Raw genomic sequence first — 13,074 nt, forward strand, 5'->3', positions numbered from 1 at the left:
TTCCATAGAGTAATTGAGGGTCAGTTTTCAAATTAAAAACTTGTAGCACAGCAGGAACATATTGATTCCCTTTTTCAGAGAAACAGAAACGCAGAAGTGAGTTAACATTTGCTTTGGCATTATTAATCGTTACTTTGCATAGTTGGGTCCATGATGTAGTAGCCTGGAAATGTTACCCTAAGTGCATGAAGTGTTTTACTTGTTCGAGCTCGTGGTCACCCACCCTTCAAGTATATTGCTTCCTAGATTTGGAGAAGACTAACACTTTTGATTTCTCATAATTTAATTCTAATTGATTGATTTTACAGTACTTTTGGCAGCAATTTAATAGCCAAAGTAAAAATTAAATAACCATTGACATTTTGATTTCTGAGATTTGGAGCTTAGAACTTGTGACCATCTTTTTGCAGTAACTTCATTCCTACCTACCCTGTGCAGAAGGTTACTAAAGTGCATGTTTTGCTACTACTTTTTATAAATCGTTATTTATAAGTACCCAGAGGAACAATACATTCTGTGAATTTAGGGGGAGGTATTTGTGAGTTTCCTACGTTGTGCAGGGGGTTGGATTAGATGGCCCTGGAGGTCCCTTTCAGCTCTATGATTCTATGACTAAATGGATGTGATCTGAAACGTGGACATCCCCTTTCTCCCTAACTGGATGCCATGTCTTTTTAGCATTTCTCTTTCTATGGAGACAAATAGCCAGATAAGAGTATATCGTATGCAATGATGACTCTGTTCTCTAATTCCAGATGGAGTTCACCAACAGGACAGTTCAGGAATTCATTTTGGTGGGTTTTGAAGTTGGGCACCTGCAACGACTCCTGCTCCTCACCTTTTTCACTATTCTTTACATGCTTGCCATGGCGGAGAACATCACCATCATCACGTTGGTGCATCTTGACAGCCGCTTGTCCCGGCTTCCCATGTACATTCTCCTGAGCAACTTCTCCTGGCTGGAGATCTGCTATGCGAGCACCACGGTGCCCCGCATGCTCTTAGACCTGGCATTGTCCAACAAGATCATCTCCTTCAGTTCCTGCTTCCTCCAGTTCTACATCTTCTTCTCTCTTGGCAGTACCGAATGCTTCTTTCTCTCTTCTATGGCCTTGGATCGGTACTTGGCCATCTGCCACCCACTGCGATATCCACAGATCATGTCCCCAAATTTTTGCTGCATCCTAGTAACTGCTTCTTGGGTCCTTGGCTTCCTGGCATACATTGCCCCAGTCACACTGATCTCCAAGATGTCTTTCTGTGGTCCTAATATCATTGACCATTTTTTGTGTGACCCTGGGCCAATTCTGCCTTTGGCTTGTCCTCCACTACCAAAGGCTCCCCTCATTAGTCTGATTTTCATGGATGTTGTGGTGATCCTCGGCAACATCGTGTTTACTGTGCTGTCCTACAGTTCTGTGATTGTCACTTTGATGAAAAACTCTAGCAAAGGCAATCGGTTAAGTCTTTCTCCACCATATCATTCCACTTGTTAGCGGTCATGCTTTACTATGGCCCTCCAGCAGGGCTGTATGTAAACCCAGGAGGAGAGACGGATTCAAATGTCATTAAGACAGTAGCACTCTTCTATACTGCCTTAACACCCTTTCTCAACCCCCTGATTTACTGTCTGAGGAATGATCAGGTAAAGGAGGCGCTGTTCCGATTATGGAGGAGAAAAGAGGTCTTTTTGAAAAGAACAGTGACCATGTAAAAAAAAGAAGAAGCTGATGCAGTCAGTGCTAGATAACAAAGGCACAGATCCCTGTTCAGTGTTTCTGACTCCTTTTGGGCACTGGAAGGCAACAGTACACATTTCCACTAGAATACTCTGCAAGCACTTTTCAAGTATATATTCTGTAACACATACAATAAAATGAATTCTCCATTATTTTATAAGGCACTCACAATTTTTATGCATTCCAGCTAGTTCGATAAACGTAATTGTATGTGGAAATCATTATTGTTTATCTATATGATCTAACTGTGGGTAATGCTAATTTATATGTGAAGACACATCATAGGGATGGTTTTACTGTCATCCGCTCAATAAAGAATGGTTATTTCCTGAAAATTAGATAAATCCTTTTCTGACGTTGAAACATGAATGGTCACATTCTCCCCAAAATACCATTGAGAACACCAGGGCTTTTTTTATAGAAAATGCCCAGTTGGAACTCATTTGCCTATTAGGCCACACCCCTGCAATCAGCACCATTCCATATAGTGAAATAGCAGGAACTCATTTGCATATTATGTCACACCCCCTGCCACCAAGCCCACCAGAACTGTGTTTCTGTGCGTTCCTGCTCAAAAAAAGCCCTGGAAAACATGATGGTGTTTTATTATCCCTTTCCTAATACCTGATATGGGCAGTGGAGATGTCTTACTTCTGCAAGGCTTTCCTCCCTTCCTAACATAAGGGGTCTCAAGGCTTGCATTTTCCAGGGTTCCTTGCATCAATACTAAGGACTTCATGCCCTGGGCCAAACTACTTCCCCGAGTCCCATTGCCAGAGTCCCTGAAACCCAGAGCGCCGCATCCTCCAATGCTTGTCTTTGGGGATGGAGATGCGGCGGATGAAATTATCATCCAATTTTGAGAAGACATCTTGATGCAAATTCACAATGCCACTGAGTAATATAACAAGATGTATTTTATCACTGTAGCTGTCACCTGGATGGTCCAGGCTGGCTTGATCTTGCCTGATCTCCAAAGCTAAATGAGGACACCTTGGTTGATACTTGGATGCGAGAACTACAAGGAAGTCCAGAGTCACTACGCAGTGGAAGGCAATAACAAGCCACCTCTGATGCAGTAGTAGCGATATCATCTCTTTGCTGAAATTGCTGCTGCTTTATAAGTCTTTCCAGGGCTTTTTTTTTGTAACAGGAACTGCTTTGCATATTAGGCCATGTACCCCTGATGTAGCCAGTCCTCCTGGAATTTACAGCAGGCCGTGTACTAAGAGCCCTGTAAGCTCTTGGAGGATTGGCTACATCAGGGGGTGTGGCCTAATATGCAAAGGAGTTCCTGCTACAAAAAAAGCCCTGGGTCTTCGAAAGAGCACCGTACCACCATCTGTCAGATTTAGTGTGAGTTCTCTGCCAAGGTCATTCTAGATTTATTTATTATTTATTATTTATTACTTTACATTTATATCCCGCCCTCTCCGCAAGCGGACTCAGGGCGGCTTACAGTATCATAAAAACAATCAATTCCATAAAACATATAAAACCATAAAACATTTATCAGGTTAAAAACTAGTACGCTATCTCAGTCTAGTCTGGCGGTATTGGGTTCTGACTATGACCGCCAGCTTCTGTAGGATGTCTCCTGGACCCCATCCGGTCACCCAGCGGTAAACCAGTAGGGTGACTTCCACAAGAGGTCAATGAGAACTAAAAATTCAATAACTTCAAGGTTTACAGTCCACATTCCCACTGCAACCTCAAGAGAACAAATATTTGGGATCCTACAGTTCCCCCGAGCGTTTTGAAATCGTGTAGGAGCCATGACCCTTCACAAGGAGAGCATTGTATTCTGGGTCCCTTTCCAGTAGGGTGTCCTAGCCACTTTCACCTTTGCCCTTTGTAGCAGAATGGTCCTGCTCTGTCCTAGGCCCTGTGCTACCCTGCCCTCCAAGGCTTTCCTAACCACCACCACCTGCCCTTTGTAGCAATTGCCCCTGTGATGGTCAGGACTCCCAACTTCCCTTCCAAGTTCTGAGGCCTTGCCCCTGCACCTCCTCTGCACCTGGTTACCATGGGAACAGCTTACTGCCTTGAGCACCACTGGGGGAACAGCCACTTGCCCAATGACTGTCCTCCCCTTCCTCCTAGTACTCCTTCTAAAATGGCATGTTCAAGATGGTGGGGGTCTGTGTAGCACAGAGAACCACTAAAAAGATCAAATTGTGTAAAGCAGGGGCATCAAACTCATTTGTTATGAGGGCCAGATCTGACATAAATTAGACCTTGTCGGGCTGGGCCATGCATGTCATAAAATGTAATGCCAAGTAGTGGAGATATAAACTTTATAAAAGACACGGAAAAACACAAATAATCTTAAAAAAAAACTTAAAGTAAAATGCGCTTAAAATATTAGCACTCTTGCAATATTTTGCCTATCTAACAGTTTCTGATAACTGACACATCTTGCTTTGAATTATTGCATCAAAATCTGGAGACAATGTCTGTGCTGTAGCTATCTTGAGTACACTGTTCGGGTGTTGTTCAGGTGTGTGTCTGTAAGTTGCAAGCCTACCTTTGATTTATTGACATCCATTGCAGAAATCTCAAGGTAAATGCTTTGAGCCTAAGACCCAGGAGAAAACATGAAACGGCTGGGCATTGTGAGCTCTATACATAAGTTGCTTCATGTGCTGGTCAGCCAATAGAGAAAACAGAGGATTTGCTCTGTAGCTCCTGTGTGGTTGAACAAGCCTGAAAAAGCAAGCGGTGATGCAGAAGGAAGCAAGAGAGAGGAAGAAGGAATCAGATGACAGTAGGGCCTGATAGGAGCCTTCTGGGGGCCTGATCTGTCCCTCGGGCTGCATGTTTGACAGCCTAGGTATAAATCATTTATTAAAGCAAAAATGTTAACAAGCATACTTTTAGCACAGCTTAGGGTGAGCAAGGGATTAAAAAGAAATGGGTAAAACACAATTCCTCTGTCCCTCTCTCTCTCTATATGCCCCATCAGATGTTAAACATAAGGCAAGTTCATAGCTTAGAAAGTTACCAGATCTTATACATGGTGTGTGTTTGTGTGGTGGGATAGTGCACACTCTACACCAGGGGTGGCCAACGGTAGCTCTTCAGATGTTTTTTGCCTACAACTCCCATCAGCCCCAGCCATCAGCCGTGCTGACTGGGGCTGATGGGAGTTCTAGGCAAAAAACGTCTGGAGAGCTACCGTTGGCCACCCCTGCTCTACACAGCAGTCATGAACACATGAGCACATGAAGCTCCCTTATACTGAATCAGACCATCGGTAGAAGATAAAGGACAACCCTTTCTTCATCAAGCCGCATTCCAAAGTGACAGGTCCCCCCCCCCCCACCTCCACACCCACAAAAAAAAGCAAGATGTTTCCTATGGGAACTGAGGCAAAAATGTCATGATAGGGTCTTGACCTCCTGATCGGTAAAATGAATGCCTGATGTAGTGGGATTGTACTTTTGGGGGGAATGTTCTGTTTTGGAAAGTATATATACATTTATCTATATATATACATCCACAGTAAAAGTATATTTTAGAATCCTTGTACATCCAATGTCCAGAGCATTTTAAAATTTCCTGTTCTTTGGTCTGTGATCCTATTTAAAAGCAAGCATCTTTCTGCAAGGTCTTACTCCTAAAACAAACAAACTAGAGGTGTTCAATTTCAAGATGTTTTGATAATTCCATCTATCTTATAATATATAGCCATTTGTGAGACCAACAGCATTTGACCGCAAGCAGTCCTAAAAGGTCACGGTCCAGTGGTTTTATGGGTGAGAAGTTGTAAACTTTGTTGTGTTAGACTCTCATCAACAAAAATTATGGTTGTTTAGCCCCCCCCCCCCTCTGAGCACTCATGGATCCTCAAGACTTCAACAAGTACTGCACACAGCCAACAGCTTTTCTCAGTGATTACAAGGACTAGAAAAATGCTTTAGAACACAGAGATTTCTGCACCGAAGAACCATTTTACATGCAGAGTAAAAAAAGCATGGATGCAGCTGCTGCATAGAAGCTTCTGAAATTGGCTGGGGAAAAAAAATGCAGGGAAGAGGGGAAGTTATACCATACAAGTTATGCCACATTGAGGACTGGTTCTCCTCCACCCTTGGTGCCTCAGATCCCAAGTGACTGTTCATTATGAGCGCCTATACATGTAGTTGTTCACTTTCTGTACTGGTATGGGTGAGGGGCAAGAACCTCTGAATCTTAGTGCCAGGAGGCAAAATCAGGGGGAAGGGCTTGGCCCTCCAGACAGTGTAACAGGCTGTCCACTCTGTGAGGCAAGATGTTGAATTAGATAGACCTCTGGCCTGATCCAGCAGGGCTCTTTTTACGTTCTTATGAATGTTTTTGCTTAAAAACAAAGAAGGGTGATTATCCTGAATGCGGTGGTTACCTAGCTATAGACATTATGCATTATAAAATGCAACCAAACAATTTAAGTCAGGCTGTTTTGTTTTTTGCAATGATGCAAACCTTCAAGACCGGCTGTGAATCTTATGTCCGGCCATCAAACAGGGCCATACCAGAGTGTTACTCTGGTGCTACTGAGCAATTAGAGAGAAGGACTGGTAGAAAGAGCCGATCCCTCCCTCAACACGGGATGTTTCTGACACCGAGGATATTTCCTAGGGCATGAAGTGTGTGCCTTCTCTGCTGCCACCTACCCAAGTTCTCCATCTGAGGCGGACTGCAGAGGCACTTCCTCCGCAACCTGCCTCAAACGGAGCCAGCATGAACAGCAGAGAAGGGCAAACATCCTCTAGTGTCACCTGGGAGGAAAATGTAAATGTCCCCTTATGCTATTCAGGCAAGATCCACGGTGGGGTGTAGAAGTCTCTGCTTCTTGCTTTGGACCCTTAACACCAGCAGCTCTGGTCTCTGGTGAGGAAAGGGCAACAGGGACGCCACGCATGTCACCTTTTTTCCATCGTCAGCATCATCCACCTGTTAGCACTCCAAGGAGCTGTCTGGGGGTTACTTGAGCAATGAACATGGCCCCGGCAGTAGAAGGTTGCCTAGGATTCTAAAAGAAAAAGAAGAGTTTATCGTTGCTGCTTTAGGGAGAAGAGGAGGTTGTGGGTCATGGGCAGCCTAGGAACTGATCTCCTTGATGAACCAAGGGTGCAGGCAGAGGAGCGAATTCCACATTTTAATCACTCTCTGTGTAAAACAGTATTTCCTTTTGGCCACCCTGAATATGCTATCAGCCTCGTTGTATTGAGTTCTAGTATTTTGAAAAGGAGAAAAAGTTCTGTTTGTCAACACTCTCCACCCCTTGCATAATTTTATAAACCTCTATCTTGACCCCTCTCCCCTCCCCCTCCCCCACTTAGCCATCTCTTTTCTAAAACTGAAAAGTCACTCATCAGCCTTTCCTCATAGGGAAGGTGCTCCAAACCCCCCCCCCCCATCAACTTTGTTGCCCTTCTCTGCACTTTTTTTCTAGCTCTGCAATGTCCTTTTGGAGATACGGTGACCAGAATTGTACACACAATTCCAAACAAGGCTGCGATATAGATCTATACAGGGGCATTACAATATCGGCTGTTTTATTCTCAATCCAGTTCCCAAGAATACCTACCACAGACTTTGCCTTTTTCATTGCTGCAGCACACCGGGTTGACACTTTCACCGAACTATCCACGACATACTTGGGATTTCCCCCCCTCTCAGTCACAGCAAGTTCTATCCCTATTACCTTATAAGCGAAGTGGGGATTTTTTTTTTGTCCCACTGTGCCATCACCTTACACTTACCAGCACCTCACCCCTAGTTCCTAATCATTTATGAATAAATGAAATAGTCTTGCCCCCGTACCAATCCTTATCGGACCCCGCAGCATACTTCCCTCCATTGTGAGAATTGTCCACCGATTCCTACTCTTTACTACCTGTCATTTAACCAGTTTTTTTAATCAGAAAGAGAACCCATCCTCTTATCCCATGACTGCTAAGTTTACTCAGGAATCTCTGGCGCGTCTTTCTCAATGAACTCTAAAAGGTTGGTGAGGCAGGACTTCCCTTTGCAGAAGCCATGCAGGTGAAGATTAAAAACAAAAAACAAAAAAACCTGGCACGATTGTGATCTGAGGGTGAAAAAATGTTTTTGTTTCAAACAGTCTTATTAGTAACATATGGCAATAAATTTCAATTTCTTACATCATTAATAATTACTTTTTATCTATCCCATATATTACTTTCTACCCACTCCTCCCCTGTTACTTGACACCCGCAGGTGCTATATACTTAAAATCTTAATATTAAAGGTACCCTTAATTAATAAGAACCAAAATTAATAACCTCCTCCCTCTTGTACTTAGTCATTATCAAAAATTGTCCAATGTCCTTTTATTTTCCACTCTTTTTCTACGTATCTTCTGAACTTTTTCCACTGCATCTTAAATACTTTAAATCACAGTCTCTTAAGGTTCTTGTTAACTCGTCCATTTCACTCCGTGTCATAACTTTTACAATCCAACCCCATTTCTCTGGTATTTTTTCTTGCTTCCACAACTACGCATATAATGTCCTAACAGCTGAAAGCAAGTACCAAATTATAGTTCTATTTTCTTTTGGAAATTCTTCCATTTGTAACCCCAACAGAAAAGTCTCTGCAACTTTTTTAAATTCGTATCCCAAGATCCTAGAAATTTCTTGTTGAATCATCCGCCAATGCTTTTTTTTTTTTTGCTCTTTCACAAGTCCACCACATACGGTAGAAAGAACCTTCATGTTTTTTTACATTTCCAACATCGGTCTGGCATCTTATTATTCATCTTTGCCAATGTCACCCAGCGAGTTGCATTTGAACCCGAGTCTCCTGGGTTCTCATTTAACACTTAACCCGCTAGAGCCAGCGGAGTATTTTACTTACTTTACTGTAGCTCCCCCCCTTTTTTTTTTTGCTGAGACTGAAGGCAGCTTACACAAATGTAAAAACAATGTACTCAACTAGGATAGGCATTAGAGGGGCACACTAAGATCCGGAACATAAGAACATAAGAGAACCATGTTGGATCAGGCCAACGGCCCATCAAGTCCAACACTCGGTGTCACACAGTGGCAAAAAATTTTATATACACACATACACTGTGGCTAATAGCCACTGATGGATCTGTGCTCCATATTTTTATCTAAACCCCTCTTGAAGGTGGCTATACCATCAAGTTCAAATCCTGACTCTGCCACGCAAGATTGCCGGTGACTTTGAGCCTATCACGCTCTCTTGCCTTAGCCTATCACGCTCTCTTGCCTTAGCCTACCTCACTAGGTTGCTGTTGCGAAGATAAAATGGAAAAGGAGGGAAAACCATTTGATAAGCTGCTTGGTATCGTGATTAGGGAGGGAAACAGGATGTAAAAACTAAGCGCTACGCCACAATGGTTTCCATGAAATGTGTGAGCTGGACGGCGGTAAGAGATCGCAGAGGCTACTGTTACATGGCTAACCCTACCGGCTTCCGAGCTCTGACAAAATTGGGCTAGTCAGTTATATTCAGGCTTCCCTTGAAACATTTACACGCGGATATTTAGAGAAATAAGAGCCCCAGTGGTGCAGAGTGGTAAAGCTGCAGCACTGCAGTTCTAACCTCTGTTAACGACCTGAGTTTCACGGTTAAAACAATTTTATTCGGTAACATATGGTAACAAGTTATATTTCTTGCATCATTAATAACTTCTTTTATCTATCCCATATATTACTTTCTATCTACCCCTCCCCCATTACTTGACCCCCACCGGTGTTATTTACTTAAAGTACTAATGTTTAAAGGTACCCTTAACTAATAAAAACGAAAATTAACATTCTTCTTTTTTTCTAAGACTTCATCATTATCAAAAAATTGTTCAATGTCCTTTTATTTTCCACTCCATCTTTAAAACTTCTAAATCACAGTCTCTTAAAATTCTTGTTAACTTGTTCATTTCACACAATGTCATAACTTTTACAATCCAATCCCATTTCTCTGGTATTTTTTCTTGCTTCCACAACTACGCGGCTGAAAGCAAGTACCAAATTATAGTTATTATAATAATAATAATAACTTTTATTTCTATCCCGCCCTCCCCGCCTAGGCGTCTCAGGCGGCCTAGTTCTATCTTTTTTTGGGGGGGAAATTTTTCCATTTGTAATCCCAACAGAAAAGTCTCTGCGACTTTCTTAAATTCACATCCCAAGATCCTAGAAATTTCTTGTTGAATCATCCGTCAATACTTTTTTTTTTGCTCTTTCACAAGTCCACCGCATACGGTAGAAAAAACCTTCATGTTTTTTACATTTCCAACAGCTGTCCGGCATCTTATTATTCAGCTTTGCCAATTTTCTTAGGAGTCATATACCATCTATATATCATTTTAAAACAGTACTCTTTAATACTCTGATACGTCGAAAGCTTCATAGAGTTCTTCCACAAATATTCCCAAGTTTCCATATATATTTCTTTATTTGCATTAATTGCACACTTAATCATTTGAGATTTCACTATTTCATCTTCCGTAGACCATTTTAAAAGTAATTTATAGAATTTTGAAATTAATTTTTCATTATCTCCAAGCAGAACTTTTCCCATTTCTGTTTGTTCTCATCTTATTCCTTCAGTTTTAACATCGCTTTCCACCAAACTTTTTATTTGTTGCATTTGAAACAATCATATTTATTATTCAACTCTTCAGCAGTTTTCAATTCTATTTTACAGCTTTGTATTTTTAGTAATTGGTTATATGACACCCTTTTTCCCTCTCCCATCGCCGCCGTTATCCTTATTACTTCTGCAGGCACCGAGGATAGAGAAATGTTACGACTGCTCCTTTGTCATAGATTGCTATTTGATCATGTTTTGCGCGCTTCAGTTTTAATACAAAGGCACGCAAATCGGGGCCCTCGGCGGTAGTTTCTAAAGCATCCGTGCAATTCGATGTTTTGATTACGCGTGTCTTAGACGGTCACTGTATATAATCAAATAAAATATAATACGCAATCGCGAAGTATAACGTTAGACAACCTTGTTACTCTGACTTTTGACAACCCCGAGATAGGCCCCCTTCTGCGAATTCAGCTCCGCGGCCCCATCACCAATAGGGGAGTCGCCGTTGTTCAAACGCGCCAGCGGGTGCGGGGGGGTCAGCGCAGGATTCTCTTTAAATACGGGAAACCCGAGCGCCGTTCTGACGGCTCCGTACCACCATGGCGAATACACCCCTGTCTGTTTTTAATCCTGTGGTCCCTGGAGCACCTGTGAGGAGGAAAACTACAGCGAGGATTCAAAAACCTAGCACCGATTCTGACAAGGAGAATGTACAGCCAGTTCTTGCTAAACGCCTTTTTGCTTCCCCCGAGAAAATGAAAGATGGGGCAGAAATCTGTACACCGAAGCGGAGTAGATGTTTCCAGGATGGTGAGAGTTGTGACTCCGTGAATCCGTCACAACAAGATACATTTAAGGTGGGTAGAACAACATGGGAAAGATGTGTAAAAGGTTGTGTTGTTTCTGTTTAGGCTCCTTTTCTCATTTTGTGTGTTTGTGATTTTTTTAGAAAATTTGTCTCGTGGACTTGTCAGGTGTTCAGACGTCGATTCAAACCGTCCTGCAAAAATATGTGGGAGTGTCCGATGAAGACGTTCCACCTGTGGACAAGCAAAAGTCACGTTCTGCGATGTACAAACTGATAACTGCCACCGCTTATTCGGTTCTCAATTATTGCTCCAACGATCTCTCTTATTCTATGTGTGACGGATGCATTTTAGATAGACCCGGACAGAATTCTCATGTATGTTTGACGTGGTCCTCTGCTTTTTACGATGAGAACTTAAGATATGTTTGTTGCAATCTGAATATGGGCCCCGTGTTGTATGTGATCACGGTTATTGCGTGTTTTCTTGATTGTTGTGGTATTAACAAGAATCATGTCATAGCGTTGGCCAACCTGGTGGAAGGCGTACGAACATCCCCGACCCCCTGTGAACAATTGAGAACATTGTTTCAGAAATGCCACCGACCCTATGTGACACTTGTTGAGAAATTTCTGCATAATACATTTCAGAATGGCACATCTGTGAATACCTTTCTTTTCCCCCTTTTGTAAATAAATTTTAAAAACTTTCTGTAATAAATGTACATTTTATACATTCACATGTATAAAAATAAAAATGTATTTAGAAGCCATTGAGTTTGTGCAAATTTTGATACTGAATTTTTGATACTAAAAAATATTCGATATTTAAAAAGATCACGTTGCATTTAGGGAGGTCGCTTTAGATCAGTAAGAGGGAGATTGACGCTGATACACCGATAGGTGTATGGTTTTACCAATAACGCTGAAAATAACGTCTCTGCACCGAGAAAACTTAAGATAGACCGAGAGCTATTTAAACACAAGTCCTAATACCGACAGCGTGTTTTCATGGGTTCCTTACTTTAAAAAACAACACAGTGCACGCTCTTCCCCACATAATCCTGAACAGCTCTTTAAAAGTTCTTTAAAAGCCGAAGCAAGTCTTTTTCTGTAGCGGTTCCATTCTTATGCCCCAGCTGAAGGCGGGGGCCATCTCTTCTCTCATCCGATACCACCAACACAGAAAGTCCTTCTCCTGGTTTGTTTTAATAATGTATAGTCATGCCAATTTTTTGGCTAATGGCTTTTTGTAAAACACTTTGGGCAACAAAGAAACAAAGTATAAAAATACACTGAATAATCGGACACACCCGGTTATTACATATAAGCTTTTTCCCTTTATTTTCACTTTACAGTGAAACACTCCCCTGTAAATATGACCTATTGAACAGGGTAGGAGTGATGGTGTAAAGGCTGTGGATCGCAATTGTGGGAGGATAGGTTTCTTCGGCGTTTGCTTGGGCGGATTAAAATTAGCTGGGGCAGACGGGGCAAGAAACAGAGGGAGTCTATCTGATTTTATATAGAAAAGCGGGTGTAATATCGTATAAAGATGGCTACGAATCAAAGGTGCCGAGGGTGAGCATAATGGGAAAAGGTGAGAATGGGGGAGGCCGGAATCAGGTTGGGGTACAATAAACATATTACAAAGTAACACCCGAGCAACAGCGTTATAGTCCGCTGCTGGATCATCTTAGGGAAGGGGAGGGTATGTTCCTTGTCTATACACGTAGGTAATCCTATCATTCTTTTACCCATGTTCTTTCGGACGGTACTTCCTCTACATTTCTATGACCGTATCTATTACGGATGCTTAATTTGTCGGCTTCTCGGTTTGTAAGAAACCTACCGATTGGGGGAAAGTAGGTTGTAAAACCATATCTGTATAGAACCGGCGGTACTGGGGCACGGTTGGAGTGGGTCGACGTATTCTTCGGCAGTCATCGAAGAGTCGCT

At 42.3% G+C, this 13,074-nt stretch overlaps 1 pseudogene; it reads left to right on the plus strand.

Annotated features, from left to right (window-relative positions):
* The first annotated feature begins 755 nt into the window (after positions 1–755).
* Positions 756–1,714, plus strand: LOC132583267 (olfactory receptor 11G2-like; annotated as a pseudogene).
* The last annotated feature ends 11,360 nt before the right edge of the window (positions 1,715–13,074 follow it).

The sequence above is a fragment of the Heteronotia binoei genome, chromosome 15 (assembly GCF_032191835.1).
Source record: "Heteronotia binoei isolate CCM8104 ecotype False Entrance Well chromosome 15, APGP_CSIRO_Hbin_v1, whole genome shotgun sequence".
NCBI classification, from domain to species: domain Eukaryota; kingdom Metazoa; phylum Chordata; class Lepidosauria; order Squamata; family Gekkonidae; genus Heteronotia; species Heteronotia binoei.